This window comes from Mirounga leonina, unplaced genomic scaffold, assembly GCF_011800145.1.
Source record: "Mirounga leonina isolate KUSES-001 unplaced genomic scaffold, KU_Mleo_1.0 Mir_125, whole genome shotgun sequence".
Lineage (NCBI taxonomy): Eukaryota > Metazoa > Chordata > Mammalia > Carnivora > Phocidae > Mirounga > Mirounga leonina.
The window spans coordinates 70,870,668-70,882,919 of record NW_023270305.1 but is presented as its reverse complement, the minus strand read 5'-3'; the positions used below and the strand labels follow the sequence as shown (position 1 = coordinate 70,882,919).

The 12,252-nt window shown below is 44.0% G+C and overlaps 1 protein-coding gene across 2 annotated transcripts in view; it reads left to right on the top strand.

Annotated features, from left to right (window-relative positions):
* The first annotated feature begins 801 nt into the window (after window positions 1–801).
* Window positions 802–12,252, top strand: part of REV1 (REV1 DNA directed polymerase) — a 100,586-nt gene continuing 89,135 nt past the window's right edge. For both annotated transcript variants that reach the window (XM_035001768.1, XM_035001767.1), the window contains exon 1: window positions 802–993. The gene's annotated coding sequence lies outside the window, so the exon portion shown is untranslated. The remainder of the gene's footprint in view (window positions 994–12,252) is intronic.

The following is a 12,252-nucleotide window of genomic DNA, read 5'->3' as shown; positions in this document are numbered from 1 at the left end:
CTCATAGGACAAGAAATGGTGTTTGTATCCCTGCGGGAGCTGGCAATGAATCGCTTACACCCCGTGGTGCAGTGTTCATTCTCGCTAACCTACGTGGGCCATGATTCTCCGTTGCTCCCCGACGGAGGAAAGTGTCAGTTCATGTGTGTGTCCCTTTCTCCGCTAGATGTCACTGTAAATCAATCGCTTGTGGAGAGGGGACCCGTGTGTTTCTCGTTATCTTCACACAGTACCAGGGTTTAAAGCATGGTCGGTCCCCGCACTTGTCTCCTCCTAGAGTGGGGAGCCCATCGCGGGACGGGGGCGGCGGGGACTCTCTGAAGCGAGGGCAGCGCCCCCTCGGAAGAGGCAACGGAAGCGCCGCGACCCAAGCAGGAGGCGCGCAGGTTGCGGGGCTTCAGGGCTGGCTGTGCGATGCGGAAGGCGGGCCCGCGCCGCACTCCTCCCCGCCCCCGCGAACGAGACGGTCACGTGCCGGAGAGGTGCTGCCCCCAGCGGGCGGTGGCGGGAAGGCGGGGCGAGGGCGGGGCCGGGCCGGCAACCGCAGAGCTCCGAAGCGCCGCGCCCGCGGTGCGGGAGTCGCCCGGGGCAGGGTGCGGACCGGGCGCGTGCGCCGCGCGGGGGTGAGTGCGAGCCGGGGCGGGGACAGCGGCTCGCTAGCCGCGCGTGCCTGGCCGACCGGCGCAGGCGGGGAGGAAAAGGGGGAGGAGCCAGGGCGCGCGCAGGCCGTGGAGGGGGGAGGGGCGGGGCGGAGCTGCGGCGCGCGCGTCCGCCAGAGTAGGTGAGGGGCGGGAGCAGCCGCTGAGCGCGCGCAGGGCCGGCCGCCGTGAGCGTGGGGCGAGCGTGGGCCGCGGCGCGGCGGTGTGTCTCCTTCCCGCGACCCTCTTCCCGGCCCCCGGCGGGGGCACTGTGCGGCGGCCGTAGCGGCGCCGGAGCCCGCGAGGCCGAGCAGGCGGCCGTGCCCGGGCATGGTGGTCCGGGGCAACGCGGAAGGTGAGCGACCCCCGGGCGGCGGCGGGGGTGGGGGAGGGGTGGGACCGGACACGCGTCGCCCGGAGGCGCCGCAGACCCGCCCGGCGGCGGCCGGAGCGCGGCCGGCCTGAGGCGGGGCTGGGGAGGGCGCGCCGGCCCGGGCACCGCAGGCCGTCCTGTCGCGGCCTGGGCGGCCCGCGGCGTCCGCGAGCGCGGCAGCTGCCGGGTTATGTAACGCGTGACCTCCCCTTCTGCCTCCGCCATGGCGCGGCGGGCCGGGCGCCGCCGACCCCGCCGTCCACGCACGGCCGCCAGGCGCCGGAGACTCGCACGGCGCCCTTCCTTCGGTGCTCCCCGGGTCCCGCCGGCGGACGCCACCCCGGCCCCGCTCACACCGCGCCGCAAACTCCTTCCTCCTGCGTCGGCGCCTGGGCCGGCCTTTCAGCCCCGCGCCATTCATTCGTGCGCGCGTTCGGTCGTAGGTTCATCAAGCATCGCAGGACGTCGGCCGGGGCCGGGCGCTGGTGTTCTCCGCCCGGCCTCCCGCCACGCCATCCCTCCCCCCACCCTGTGACCCCGGCATCAGACGCCCCTCCCCCGCACTGGGTCCCAAAATCGGTGTTGGACTAGCTGAAGGCAATTTTTACTCACTTAGTTTTCCTTGTTACCTGTCTCCTGAATATGCAGGGCACCTTTCCCCAACTGTCCTTACAAGTGCCCTTTTCACACTTCCACTCACTATTAAAATGATTGAGCCCCTGTGTAGACCGAAAGGGGCTTTTCCTTGTATATTTCATGGCACTTACTACCTACACCCAGTCTGTGAGGAAATAAAATACCTTAATATATCAATTAAGAGTCTCCCTTGTTTAAAACAAAATAATTGCAGATGGTGTAAGTTTACAGTTTCTGTCTTTCACGCCTTCGCAGGTCATGTATAGAGTGGAAATGGTATCGTTCAGGTGAAAAAAATGTAGACTAGCACATCCCATAAAAGGACCTGTAACTGAATTTTAAGGACTTCAACAGTTCTTAATTCTGTGTCTCTCTCGGCTGTCTGGCCTCTCCGCTTTAGTCTTCAAGAGTTAGCTGTTTCTTCTTTAGAACTGGGCACACCATAACGTTGGTTCTTGCTGTGGAGAACACAGTAATCCAGCCTTTGGCAGAACGGTCGACCTGCTTCCCAACTTGCATCTCTGCTTTCCCACATAGCCTTGTCTTAGCCAGTGCAAGTGCTGCTAGCAAGTGGTTCCCTCCTTATGTTTCCTATGCTGGATTCTTGGAGATTCACTTAAAGTCCCTCTTCGATGAATTTTTCTCAGGAGGATCTCCATTCAATTCTTAGGCTCTTTATTTGCCACTCAGATTCTACATGTGTTATGATTATCTTTTTGTCCATATCCTCTTTTTCTCTTAATCAGTCCATACCAAACTAGATTATTGCCATAGAACTTTACTCCTATTTTATGGTAAACAATACATAATTAAGATTTTTTTTTTCCTAAAAAGGTAGGAATCACTCTTTTAGGATTAATGTTTAAGATATTTCAAGTGGAAAATAATTTTTCAAAATAATGTGTTTGAATAGTTAGGATCACTCAATTTTCCCTACTCAAACTGCAAAACTCAGTTCTGCATAAAAGAAAGAAACCCTGTCCTCACCAGCAACAAACTAGTCATTAATATATATATTTTTTAAAGATTTTATTTATTTGTGAGAGAGAGAATGAGAGACAGAGAGCATGAGAGGGAGGAGGGTCAGAGGGAGAAGCAGACTCCCTGCCGAGCAGGGAGCCTGACGTGGGACTCGATCCTGGGACTCCAGGATCATGACCTGAGCCGAAGGCAGTCGCTTAACCAACTGAGCCACCCAGGCGCCCTAGTCATTAAGTTGGGAAGACTACATGTATTTGATAGTTCTTTCTTTGACAGTTGCTGTAGTGGAAAGATAAGAATTTTAGAGTTAGATGTAGATCTAAATTCTGGTTTATTAGTTGTGTGATCTTCGACAATTTAAGTTACTAATATTTGGTTTTTTCCTTAGGTGTACAATGAAGACATTATTTCCTATCCTGGATAGTTAAGGATTAAATGAGTCTTTAAATGTAAGGCATCTAGTGAGTACCTGGTACACAGTGATGCTCAATAAATACATAACCTATTTCCTCTGGTATATTTTTTATTGCAATTCACAGTCTAGAATGAGCCAGGATATGCTGGAAACAAAGCATGAGAAGAGAGCTGATCAGAAGAGGTGCTAGGTACTCCTTATCTCCAAGTTAATGAAGGAGCTCTAAGCTAAATAATAGTAAAGCTCTTTCTTTCTGTTTCTCAAGAATGTACACGTGTACGTGGCATATTGTACATTATAGAATATTGAACAGAACACTCATAAATGAAGGAAATATGTTTTTGGTTTTTTTAGATTTTTTTTTTTTAGATTTTTTATTTATTTATTCATGAGAGATAGAGAGAGAGAGAGAGGCAGAGGGAGAAGCAGGCTCCCAAGGAGTAGGGAGCCCGATGCGGGACTCGATCCCAGGACCCTGGGATCATGACTTGAGCCGAAGGCAGACGCTCAACCATCTGAGCCACCCAGGCGCCCTGTTTTTGGTTTTTTTAGAGAGAGTGTGCGAGCGGGGCCAGGGTAGGGGAGCAGAGGGAGAGAGAATCTTAAGCAGGCTCCACTCGGGGTTTCATCTCACAACCCTGAGATCATGACCTGAGCCAAAATCAAGAATTGGACGCTTAACTGACTGAACCACCTAGGTGCCCCTGAAGGAAATAGGTTTTAATCTTTTTTTCTCCTAAATGTAGCACCAACTGAAACATTAACTTGGATATTAAAAAAGAATCTGATTTTTTTTCAAAGTGAAGTTCGGAAGGGGGGATGAGGATGAAGGGAGGAAGCATATTTTAAAAATTCTTTTTTAGAGAGACAATTGGGTCGCATGCTCTTCTTTTAGTGTCTCACCTGCTTACGAACAGTACATGAATCCTAGTCTGAGTTCCGGTATTTCTTCCTTAGACTGTTAGGACAGTGCCCTCCCTGGTATCCCTGATTCTTTTGCTTTTCTTCCTGACTGATCTCCACATAAGAATCAGAACGATCTTTTTATTTTTTTATTTTATTTATTTGAGAGAGAGACAGAGCCGGCACAAGTGGGGGGAGGAGCAGAGAGAAGGAGAGGGACAAGCAGACTCCCCGCCGAGCCCGACGCTGTGCTCTATCCCAGCACCCTGGGATCGTGACCTGAGCCAAAGTCAGGCGCTTAACGGACTGAACCACCCAGGCGCCCCCAGAGTGAGCTTTTTAAAGACATAAATCATACTGTCATTCTTGTGCTCCAAAGCCTCTGAAAGCTTCCTGTTACCCTTAGTATGGAATCAGAATGCCTTACCACAGCCCCTCGGGGCATTACGAGATTTGGCAGCTGCCAGTCCTGACTAAACCTCTTACCTTGTGACTTCATCGCCCTGCCCCAGTCTCTTGGTCCTTTGCCATTTCTTGAACTAATCAAACTGTTCCTACCTTAGGGGTGTAAAACTTTCTATTCTCTTAGTTGGGCCACCCCTTCCTCCTGGTGGTTATCTTGCCTTTACATCTTCTGTTTGCTGGTCAATGTCATCACCTCATAGAGGCCTTCCTTGATCCCTAAAATAGAAGCCAGCCCCTCCCTCTGCCACTTTTGATGCTGTCATTTTAATTTTTGTTCATAGCAGTTACTGCTGGGTGAAGATACACGGTCACTTATTTATCAGTTTTCTCCATACACTTGTTTGCTTCAAGGCCTCTCTCCCACTAGAGGGCAGGGGCGTGACTTGTTCTCACAGCTCTATCCCCAGCGTTCAGAATTCTACCTGAATTGGTAGATTGATGCTCAACAAAACTTGTTAAATGAGTGAATGGTATACTGAATTTAAACATTGTTCTGGAATCAGACAGCCTGGGTCAGAATCCTGTCTCCTACTGTTTACTGATTCTGTAGTCTTGGGCAAGTTAATATCTTTTGATGCCTCAGTTTGTTCATCTGTGAGATGGGGACCATGTGTACCTTACAGGATTATGGTGAGTAATAATTGCATTAATGCATGTAAAGTGCTTAGAACAGGGATATTTTATAGTTTCTAGAAACAGTATTTGAAATTGGGAACATTCACTTCGGATTTTGTGTTTTTGCATGAGACAGAGATATAAGCATTGAATTTTATATTTATTTTGGTGTTATTTTTGGCTACCAAAGTCATATTTGTGGAACTCTTATTTAAAATAAATATATTTTGTGGCTGTCTAGAATGGATTAAAAATAAACTGTTGGGGATGGCGACTAGTATTGGTCTTAATGTGGAAGTCAGCTTTTTCATTCTTAGATCTGTGGAAGATGCTAGAAGAGATTATCTTAGCAGCTGCCCACCAGAGTAGCTTTTACATATTTCCCTTTGAAGTTTTGCTGGAGATAGGACCGTGGTGATAAAAGGACTTGCTGGAAGCTGAAGACAGAAAATCCTTGAAGATCTAGTTGAAAGATGAGCCCTGTAGTATTTGGGAAAGGAGAGGTGTTTTATCATCTTTTGTGTTCAGTTTCTGCTATTTTTTGTTATGGATTTTCCCTCCAAAATTGTGTTTCGTTCTTAATGAGAACCTGTAGTGACCCAACTATACTTCATACCTTTTTTTTTTTTTTTTTAAGATTTGTTTGTTTATTTTGAGAAAGAGAGAGAGAGCACACGCTTAGGGCAGAGGGGTAGGGGGAGAGGGAGAGAGAATCCCAAGCAGACTCCACACCAAGTGTGGAGACCGACAGGGGGCTCAATCTCGACCCTGAGATCACAATCCTGAGATCACGACCTGAGCCGGAACCAAGGGTCAGACACCCCACCAACTGCACCACCCAGGCGCCCCTATGTCAGATCTTTTTTTTTTCCTTTCTGTCCATCTTTTCATGATGTGATTTTGATTTTTCTTCAGTATTTTACAGAAACAGAGAAGAAAGAATTAATGGGGACAAACAATAACTTTGTAATAATAGACACTCTGACTCTGAGCTAATGCACCTTGAATTGTTAGAAACTAAGATTCTCCCTGTAGTAACTGCACTTGCTTGATACCAGTTATTTTTACTTAGTCCACATACCTTTAGTAAAATGCCTCTTTGTAGGAACATGTCTTATTTCTTAGTCTCAACTTTAGCCAGTAGGATCCTATCTGTGGGCCTTAAACTTAGGGAAAAAAAATCAAAAATTTGCTTCTCTGGGTAACATTTCTTCCCAAATTTAATAATAATTGCTAAGTTATTAAACATTTACTGTGCCTCAGACTCTTCGCTAGGTGCAGTGCCTTATTTAATATTCATAATCACTCTAAGGTTGGCACAGTTATAAAGAAGCAGATGCAGATAAGTTTCCTGGGGGCCAGTTACACAGGCAAGAAAGGAGCCAGGATTTCAATCTACTCCTACCTCATTCCATAACCCAGGGTCATAACCACTTTGCTCTGACACACATTAAAATGAGGTTTCTGTTTGGAAACTTGCTATTATGTTTTATCGTGTTATGTGTGGTGTTCTTCAAACTGCAAGTAATTTCATTGTGGGTAAGTTTTCTTTGGATTTAGCTATTATACTTAAATGCCTATATATTCTCTAAGTGAAAAATGTTTTGATAGGTTGATGATAGGCAAAATCATTTTTTTCCTCATCTTACTACAGAGTTACTGAAACAAGTCAAAGCATGTGTGTTATGGAAGGTCAGTTTGTAAATAGTTTGAAAAAGTTTTGTATATAGTAGATGTGATGCATTAGAGTTAAGAAAATATGGATATCTTTAAATTTGCTTAAGGCTAAAATTTCAGGTAGCAAGTGAGTAATAAAAATTAGTGATGTGTTTCTGTTGATTATGGAGCAAATCTTTATCATCTTTGTATTTAGTAAGTAAGGAGGATATTATCCAGTCAAGTTAAAATGTGCTTTCTCATGTAGGCAGGTAGCTGCCTATGCACACAGGTTAGTTTGAGTAATTTTTTTAAAGATGTATTTTTTTTTTTTTTTTAGAGAGTGCGAGCATGCAAGCAGGGAGAGAGGCAGAGAGAGAGGAACTTATGCAGACTCCCCACTGAGTGCAGAGCCCAAGCAGGACTCCATCTCAGGGACCCTGAGATCACCACCTGAGCTGAAACCAAGAGTCAGAGACTTAACTGACTGAGCCACTCAGGCACCCCTAGTTTGAGTAATTTTTTAAAGACCATTCTGGTCTCGTAGCTTTATGCTTGAATTAAAGATTAGTTACGGATGGGCAGAAAAGTTCATTGTGATGTGAATGATTTTTACTTGAATCCAGCGTCTGAGTAACCAAAATGTTGCTTAGTGGCTTCAGTCATTCCTGATCATAACCAAGGCGAAAATGAGCTTTTTGGAGATTTAGTTAGAAAATAATAGCTGAATCTTACATTTTTCTGAAGGCCATCATTTCTACACTTGAGATTCCTAAGAATGAACTTAACATATTTTTATCATTTAGGCATTAGTCTTAATTATGATTTAGATTCCTTTCTCTTTTAAATGTTTTTCATCAGAGTTCTGAATTTTATCTTAAAATAAGTTCTATTACTTTAAGCATTTTTAAAAAAAATTAAATTGGACTATCCTGAATTTTAAAAAATATTTTAAGTTTCTTCTTTAATATTTTTGAGAGCATAACCAAAAATGTCCTTTACTTTCTGTAATTGTTTTTGCCTTAAAAAGTGCTTTCACTTGGCTTTTTCTCATTCAGTTCCTTTAAGAGAGCAGTCAGACAGTACATCCTGTTGTATAGCTGCAGTGTGATTCTGGCACTAACTACCCAAAGTTAGGGCCACCTGGGTGCCTCAGATGGTTAAGCATCTGCCTTCAGCTCAGGTCATGATCTCCAGATCCTGGCATTGAGCCCCATGTCGGGCTCCCAGCTCAGCAGGGAGTTTGCTTTTCCCTCTCCCTCTGCCTCTCCCCCTGCTCATGCTCTCTCTCTCTCTGTATCTTTCTGTCTTGGGTGAATAAATAAAATCTTAAAAACAAAACAAAACTTCCCAAAGTTAGGGCAGATATCACAGATTAAGGGCACAGTCCACAAGATTCTCTTCACGTTAAGATATCCGCTGCAAGCTCCAGGGTTCCCAGGCCACCTGGTACTTCTGACCAACTGGCTACAAATTTGGGAGTTCCCACTATTCCCTCAGATTTGATAATTTGCTAGAGTGACTCAGAACTCAGGAAAGTATTTGCATGCACTGTACTTGGAATTAGGGTTTTATTATAAAGGATACAAATTAGGGCAAAACAAATGAAGAGATACCTAGAGAGGGGTCTGGAAGGGTCCCAAATTTGAGGCTTCCATGTCATCAGGATAGGTTACCCTCCTGCCACATTGATATGTGATTACCACCCAGGGGAACTCACCTAAGCCTTGGTGTCCAGAGTTTTTACTGGAGTTGTATTACATAGGCATGATTAATTGAATTATTGACCACATGGTGAATCAGTCTTCAGCTCCCTCCTCTTCCAGGAGGTCAGGCTGATATCATGTGGCTCAAAGCCCCAGCCCTCTGATCACTTGACTGGCCTTTGTTTTTTCTTTTCTTTCTCTTTCTCTCTCTCTCTCTTTCTTTCTTTCTCTCTTTCTCTCTTTCTCTCTTTCTTTCTTTCTCTCTCTCTCTTTCTTTCTTTCTTATTTATTTATGTCTTTATTTGAGAGAGAGGGAGAGAGAATCTGAAGCAGACTCAGTGCTGAGCACAGAGCCGGATTCGAGGCTGGATCCCACTACCGCAGTATCATACCTGAGCTGAAACCAAGAGTTGGATGCTTAACTGACTGAGGCACCCAGGCGCCTTTCACTTGACTGGCCTTTCAAGTATGGCTGGCTAGTCCCATCCTGAAACTAGGGGCCCACTGAGAGTTCTATGTTAATATAAAAAGATGTCCTAGGAGCCCACCAAGGATAACGATTCTCTTATCAGTTGTAAAATTCCAAGGATTTAGAGTCTCCATCCCAGGAAGGAGGGACAAAGGCCAGCCAAATTTTGTCTTGAACAACAGTAGCTGAAGAAGTGTGAACAAACATTTGCTCAATTTGTGACAGTTGAAACTAGAACATATCTCTGTAGTAGTAGCCCAGTGATCTCCATTACTAAAAATTGTAACAGCATTTGAATATATGTATGTAGATAGACTGCTTTTCTGTTGAAAATTGTAACATTTTCTCTTATCGATACAATTGTGTTTAAAACTTGGGTGGATGGATGTTCATTTGAGTCATATACTTAAATTGTGTTGCAGGTAAGTTTATAAACTACATACTTTTTAGTATTTTAAAAGCTCAGTAATTTTGGCTGTCAAAGTTTTGTTTTTGGTATATTTGAATTTGTAGTTTTAGATGGGTTGTTATTAGTGTTAAGAGGAAATCTAAATCTGAGGTGAGATTATGTTAGTGAGGTGGAGGTGTTGATGTATCAATTGGTTGTTAGTGTTGTAAAGTGTTTTTAGTAACTTAATTGCCATTTTGAATTCACCTTTTGAGTTACTTGTACTTCTTGAGTTGAGCTGTTCAGGTTTACGGTGTTGAAGGTTGATAATGTTCTTTTGCATATTGTTTATGCCCAGTAGAAAATCTTATTTCTGATTGTTTCATTTGAAGGTTATATTACATTCTCTTGGAACTCACTGATTATTTCTCAAAAATAGAGTCTATTAGCTAAATAAACTGTTCCATTGAGTAAGATTCCCAATGTTTTTTGAGGAATGCAGCATCTCCTATTTGGAATGTCATATCATCTTAAAAATTAGTGGGTTTTGCTGGTGGTAGTTTTTTTTGTTTGTTTTTTAAGATTTATTTGAGAGAGAGTGAGAGAGAAAGCATGAGAAGGGGGAGAATCGGAGAAGCGGACTCCTTGCTGAGCGGGGAGCCTGATGGCAGGGCTCAATCCTGGGACTCTGGGATCATGATTAGGCTCAGGAGGCAGAACCTCTCCCGTCTGTGTTCAGCCATCCCCATCCTCCAGCATTCACATATACACATTTACTGTGCCTTTTCTAACTTTCACAAAGTAAGATTCAAACTCCTTAGTATGATATTCAGAACGTAGATTTCAGACCTGGAAATGGGGGAGAGGGAGTGCAAGGCACAGGATGGGAGAGATCTTGTTACCTGTAATCTAATCAAAACCTTGATCTGGTGAGTTGCATTTACTCCTGTTATTGTGAAATTCTTTCTATTTAGTTTACATTATAGCAGTTTTCTTTCTCCTTGGTATACTTGTCTCATCTGAACTTCAGTACTTGTCTCTGTTTGCAGTTACCACTCTAGATACACTGTAGGCAAAATCTGTGGCTCTCCTACATGAGCATTACCTGGGAACTTTTTAGAAATGGAGATTCCTGGCCCCACTCCAGACCTACTGAATGAGAAACCTTGGAGTTGGGGCTCAGCAGTCTTTGTTAACCCGGCCTCCAAAATACTCTGGTGCATGCTCAAGTATGAGAACTACTGAAGATATAATTCCCTCTTATTCGTTATTACCTCCTTTATTCTCCAGGTATGTTCTGTCCTTGTTACTAAACTTCTGTGACCTTTGGAATCCTTGATTTACTGCAACCTTGAACTTTCCTATGAATAATTATTTGGCTTCCCTGTGAGAATATACCACTTCTTCTTAGTGAAGATCACTGGCTTTTTATTCCTTCTTCTAGAATCATTTTTTAACCATGTCATCTGCAGAAGAACATTCTTTTGCTTTACTTTGTAGCTTGAGCCCTGCTTTTTTGGACATGCTGACTCTGAGATGCATGTGGGATATCCTAGTGGAGATGTTTAATAAACAATTGGGCCACATGGTTTGGAGTTCAGAAAGTCAGGAAAATTGAGGGAAGGTGTTAGAAACCAGTTAATTTCATTACATACTGGAGAGTCAGAGAAGGCGGTTCTTTGTACTTTATTAAAATAGCAGTCTTCATTTCTTTCCTTTCCCTTCTATGGAAATCTGTAATTACAGGGAAGAAAATTATTAGTAGTTCTTTTAGAACGCCTCCTTCAACTTGTATTCAAATGACTGGTTTTGTGAAATCAATCATACTTTTATATTTTTGTTGTTATAACAAGGAGGATAAGAGAAAATTCTTTGTTATATTGAATTGTTTGGGATAGGAACTTTCCTTTTAATAAGATCAGTCTCAAACTGAAACATTACAAATACTTGTGCATTTTCAGTTTTAATATATCCAAATATTTTTCATATACATCTTGTTTTTCTCTTTATCTGTATGTAGTTTATTTAAATACTGACTCAATCATAATATTAAAATGCTGAAATATACTTCTATTCATTAGGATACAGGCTCAGCTGCTGTAACAGAAACTTATGAACACAGTGATGCAAACAATATTGAAGTTACCTCTCCTGTAACAGTAGGTGGACAGTCCATAGTGGATGAGGGATTGCGGTTTTTGTTTTTGTTTTTTAAGGCTATTCATGGTCTCAGATTTCTTCTGTTTGCTTAGCCATCCCCTGTGGTATTCTCATTTTCAGGTTGAAGCCAAGTTACCTCATAGCCGCATAACAGAAAAAGAAATACTTTCCTTTAAGAAGATGGCACAGATTTTTTTTTTTTACACATATTATTCTCCTCATATCTCCCTGGCCAGAACTTAGTCACATGGCCATGCCTGATTTTAAAGGAGCCTAGGAAATGTAGTCTCTAGTTGGGAACTCTGCTTCTCACTCAGGGGGGTGGGAGAGGTGTTCTAATACTAAAAGAAAGAAAGGGAGAATGAATACTGGAGGACAGTTGTCATTCTGCCACTCCAGAGTTTGGGAGTTCTGATACCTAGTGCAAGTTTGGGGATTCCCCAAACCACCCTTAGGTTCAGTAATTCACTAGAAGGACTCAGAACTCTTGAAAACTGTTGTACTCATGGTTATGATTTATTCAGTGAAAGGTATAGATTAAAACCAGCCAAGGGAAAAGGCACATGGCACACACGGGTGGAACTTGCAGTTGTCCTCTCTCACTGGAGTCTAGGACAGCACTAACTTCTGGCAACAAGTGACAATACACACACAGTATTGCCAACCAGGGAGGCTGATCTAAGCCTTAATGTCCAGAGTGTTGTGGGGTTTTTTTGTTTTTTTTTTTAATGATTTTATTTATTTATTTGACAGAGAGAGACACAGTAAGAGAGGGGACACAGCAGGGGGAGTGGGAGAGGGAGAAGCAGGCTTCCTGCTGTGCAGGGAGCCTGATGCGGGGCTCGAT